Source organism: Poecilia reticulata, unplaced genomic scaffold (assembly GCF_000633615.1).
Source record: "Poecilia reticulata strain Guanapo unplaced genomic scaffold, Guppy_female_1.0+MT scaffold_377, whole genome shotgun sequence".
NCBI lineage: Eukaryota > Metazoa > Chordata > Actinopteri > Cyprinodontiformes > Poeciliidae > Poecilia > Poecilia reticulata.
This window is the reverse complement of record NW_007615146.1, coordinates 751-6,036: the sequence shown is the minus strand read 5'-3', so window position 1 is coordinate 6,036 and position 5,286 is coordinate 751. Positions and strand designations below refer to the sequence as shown.

The 5,286-nt window shown below is 41.9% G+C and overlaps 1 pseudogene; it reads right to left on the bottom strand.

Annotated features, from left to right (window-relative positions):
* Positions 1 to 1,197: 1,197 nt before the first annotated feature.
* On the bottom strand, positions 1,198 to 3,716 carry LOC103460954 (neuropeptide FF receptor 2 pseudogene; annotated as a pseudogene).
* Positions 3,717 to 5,286: the final 1,570 nt, after the last annotated feature.

Here is a 5,286-nt window from a genome sequence, read left to right as displayed (position 1 = left end):
AAGATTTTTCGTTTTTTTTTTATAATTCTGGGATCATTATGAGAATTTGAGGTATAGATATTAGGATCCAGTAAATGGCAGTAGTGCAACAATAATGGATGCAAGCTGCTGTTGAATCTGAAGAAGAAGAAGAAGGCGCCTATTTTCATTTAGCACATGYYAGGACACGAAGGATCAGCACTTTTACTGTTACATTTACCGTTCGGAACTTGGCAACTTTTTCTTTTTCAACCATAATAAATGTGATATTCAATTGACCTGTCATGACTCAAATTTTGGGTGTCCGCCCCCCCCTGCTGCTGCTGCATCATTGTGGAAAACCTGGAGCGGCAGAGATATCTGCAGCTTATATGTGTATGTTTACTGGTTTTAAAAAAAAACTTTGGGGCTGTGACTTATAGTCCAGTGCGGCTCATAGTTCAGAAAATACGGACTATAATCCTTCCTGAATTTTTTCTGTGAAGAACCCAGAGAGGATTATTTGATTGTGCTTTCTGGAAAACAATACATTTTTACATTTAGGCACTCCTGCAATCGTCACTTTTTCTGTTACAAACTGACTCCGGCCCCCCACCAGAGAAGGGAAAAGTTATGTGGCCCTCACAGGAAAAAGTTTAGGGACCCCYGATCTAGCGATTAAAGTTCGATACTCTACACACACACAAGCTGTGACCACTGCCCCCCAGTGGTCAAATAAATATTAGCTAACTTATTCAACTGAAAGGGTGAACTCTAAGGAGYGCAGCTGGCTCCAAAGGCAGTCACTGCATCCAGACTGCAACAACATGTCAACGTTCGCGGTACAGATTCTTACATGTATTCATACTGCAGATCAYTTACTCCAGTTTAGCACTGAATTACTTGTATAAAACTTCTTAAGGGACAGCAGTAACAATAGAACGATATTTATTAAACCCAAAGCAATGTTTTTTGCTATTTAAATGAGATTAAGTTTATCTTATTTTGGGATTGAAGCTTTGTTTAAGTTAGAGCAGCTCAGAGTTACGGTGGAGGCTTATGTAACATTACATTATGTAAAGTTCTTATGAACAGCAAGGATTTTCTGATTCATTTTCAATTGAACTTTTTTTTTTTTATTTCAAAAATTGAAGTTGGTGGTGCTAAATTAGCTTGATGGTTGAGTTTATACTCAAATTACCCTGGTGTGAGTTGAGGTAGTCGACTAACAAGTTTTTCTTTTTTTTTTTTGAGTTCTTGATTGTGTATGAAAGCAGAGTTTTCACTGACTTTTGTGCATTTACAAACAGAGGTAGTGTTATTTTCTTTAAAGGCACATTTTTCAGTGAATGCTAGCTGTTTTATGTTACAGTATCTGACATAGTTTCACGAGAGAGAACAAGCTGAGCTTAACGTACGGGTTAAAAATAAAATGAAATGAATGTAACACAGCTGTCAGAGAAGAAAGGAAGGCATGGCAGCTGAAATGAGAATGCAAATGCTCCGTTTTCATAATGTACAGTTTCAGGCTGATGCCGATCTTTAATATACATGAATGGAGTGGGAGAATTATTTGATACAAAGGATAGTGGCAGAGCGATGAGGCTCTTTTTGCACCGACTTCAGTGCATCTTAAGGTCACCTTTAATGCTTTTATTAGTCATTTTGTGTCCATTAAGCAGCCTGGGGGACAGGTTGTGTAATGTTTAATATGTGCACATTTTCTTTAAAATTKCTTTCGTTCAAGAGCCTCAAAGGTTCTGCGGTTCTTCTTGAAGGCTCTTCGTAGCCAAGCTGAAACTTGACAATATGTACTTAGCCATAGCCATATTGTACTTGACAATATGGCAGCTAAGAATATCTCAGAACTACATAAATGTATGTTTAGTTTGTGTTTCCATTTGAAGTAGTTGATGATTTCAGGCTCCRAACAGTCGCCTTGTTGATTCCTCATACATCTAGTTTGATCATAGTTTGATCTGGGTTCTAGTCAAGATTGCATTCTTCTACAGGTATATGCTTACAATGGAGTATTTTACCGCTTAATTTCACCATGCATGCAAAGATGCAGTAATMAGCTGAAACGACTTAAAGATGTAACTTTTACAAAAATATTTGTTAAAACTGATAGACAGCACTAATGGYGCGTTCACACCAAACGCGCCTGACSCTTCAAGTTTGACGCATGTGTACTTTTGGTGCATTCGCGCCCAACGTGTTTAGTGCGCCAGGCGCGTCTGGTTTACATTCAAAGTCTATGTGGAGCGTCGGACATGTTGGATAGGTCAAAACGCTCAAAACGGTTCAAATCGCTAGATGCTCGAAACGMGCCGCAAAGACCCTCGACTCGCCTACACATAGACTTTAAATGTAAACCAGATGCGCCTGATGYTCAAAACAAATTTGGTGTGAACGCACCATCAGACCCTCCTTCTGGCTCTGATTGGTTGTTTCTCATTGAGCGTTGTATTTCTGTAGTTACCACAGAGAACTAAGAAGCCAGAGGAGTTCAGTTTTTTTCACATATTATCTGTCTTAAACTTTTAACAAATATATAAAAAGCATATTTTTTTTAAAATTACATACTGCAGCTTTAGCTGCAATGTTTAGACTCGATCCAAGGTTTGTGGACTTTGAGTGAGAATCCTTCTAATAATGCCGATGTCTTTAYCAATGCACCCTGTTATGGCTTTGTTTGGTTCATATTTTATTCCAGGTATTCCTCAGTTATCCCAKGCCTGATACACTGAAACTGCTAGTGAACTGACCTTCTCAGASCCTTCGTCATTACTGCTTTTCTTATGTATGGCTACCATTTCTATCCCCTGATCAGAGAGACTTCTGCCTTTGTGGACCACCATGCACCCCATTCTCGAGCTCCTGTTTATTTCTGGCGTTTCGCTCAGTTTGTTGTCATTGTGGACGCGGTTTCTTAGTCCCAACAGAAAGTTGCTGTGGTTGTTGCTGCCGTCCCTCAGTTCGGTCCCCTCTGACAGCGCTTGCGCAGATCTTCCTCTCTGTCCCCATCGAGGCATTCTGCACTGCAGCCGGGCGACGCAGCAGAAGGGCCTCGTCTTGCACACGGCCTGAAAGCCCCTCTTGAAGTTCTTATTGTAGTAGCCGTAGACGATGGGATTGACGCTAGAGTTTGAGAAGGCCAACCAGTGGGCGAAGGGGAAGATGTAGCTGGTGAGGAGGTCCAGCTGGTTCCTGTCCAGTCCACCATAGTCCGCCATCATCATGAGGGTCCAGAGGGGCAACCAAGACAGCATGAACAGCAAYGCCACCACGATGAGCATCTTTATGACCTTGATCTTTTTCTGGGATACCACTTGCTGAGCGTGTCTTCTGCCTCCCGCCTGGACCGTGATGTTGCCCAACTGGGGCTCTCGGTTCGCGACTGCGGAGGAGCAGAGTTTGACGCCGATGCTCACGTACATCAGCGTGATGATGGTGAGGGGAACCAGGTAGATGTGGGCGAACAGAACCGCCGTGTAGACCTTTCTCATGTGGGGATTGGCAAAGTTTTCGTAGCAGGTGTAAAGGGGCAGCGTGTGATTGAAGTCATCATTGTAGACCATGTAATGGAAAGGGACTTTCTCCACAGTCAGTGCTATTGCCGCGGGACACATAATAGCCACGGCTAACACCCAGATGGACACAATGGCTACCTTGGCAACGAGCAGAGTCAGCTTGGGCTGGAGAGGATACACAATGCAACGGAACCTACAGTGGAGAGTCAGAGAAGAGCAATGCTGCTAATTAGTGAGGACACAAGAATATGGGAGGTTAGGGAAAAAGAGTTAAATACTGAACTACAGTCAATGTTGTATTTGTACAAGACTTTAATGTATGCACTCCCTCTCTGTACATTCATGATCCAAATGTCTTCCTGCTTATCCACAACAAGAGTTCTGCTATATCAGGACTGTCCTCATCTGCAGAAACCCATTTCCTGAAAGATTTGTGACTTTTCTCGAAATGTCTCCAACTTGCATTCACATTTTGGAACCAAATTGCAACTGATATGTTCATAGATCATTTGTTGATTAACCAATGGCGCAGCTGATAGGACGGTTGCCTTGCACTAAGAAGGTCCTGGGTTTGAATCCCTGTCTTGGATCGTTCTGCCTGGAGTTTACTTGTTCTCCTTCTGCATGTGTGGGTTCTCCATCTTCCTCCCACAGCCCCAACAAATGACTGTTAGGTTAATTGGTCTTTAAATTGTCCTGGGGTGTGRGTTTGAGCATGGTTGTTTGTCCGGTCTGTCTCTGTGTTGGCCSKGTGAGCTGGATAATGGCTGGATGGGTAAAACTCTGGTCCGGTCTTTCAAGTTTTATTTGTGCCTCTGGTTCTGCACACCTGAGTCTAAAGGAAAAATTACTTCCTTACCAAGTAGTTGAGCTCCACAAACTCTTGCTAATATGGTCATTTTTGGAGTCTGGTGTGATGAAGCAGAGACACATYTGAACTCGTTCCTCTAGGATTTAAGTTTGTGACAAGGGGCCACTGAAAAATCAGCATAGATTTTCTTCMTTTTGGGTGATCTGTGATCAGCTGGTTCTAACACGAGAAACAGATTTTATCTTCCTCTGCAAGGGTCTGAAAACCAACCACTGAGGAGGGTTGACTAACAGACCYGCCCACCAGGCCACATCTGAATGTGCYCAGTTAACAAAAGTCAACTCAGTGTTGCCAATTTAGTAACTTTTCAAGGAAAACTCAATATCGGCAATCRGGTTTTTTGAAGCTCAGTAATTGGCTAGGAAATTGAAATCGGTGCCCCCTTCTTTGCAACCCCTGTATAAATGGTTAATGTCCTCACCTTCCTAAATAATGTCCAGTCATTTTTTAACAAAAGTATTTTTTTTGCCTAAAAAACATCTTTTGGAAAGAGAGAGGTGTTGATTTTTTTTAATTATTATTATTTTAGGAAGGTGATGATGCGACCTGTCTAAAAAGTTTGCTGGTTTTCTTATTTATCATAGATTTCTCTAAAGTATGGTCATTGGATGCTATTCCACAGTAACATTTGTAATATTTTCTCTCTTTTTTTGGCTTTAAATAATGATTTACAATGTTTGACTTTTTGTTGAGCTACAGTTTGCTTTACATCTCTTAAGGAGAGTTCCCATGGCGATAATAAGGGGCCCGGTTTACACTGAGAGGCAGCAGCTTTGGGTCACCAAATTTCCACACCTGCCTTGATTACAACTCTACATCCCGGCAGAAGTGGAGACATGATGGATGTGTGAAGAGCAAGGAGGAGGAATCACAAGCTTTCTCTTTCAATCGTCAGGGGAAATCTAAGTTCCTTACTACAGAAGA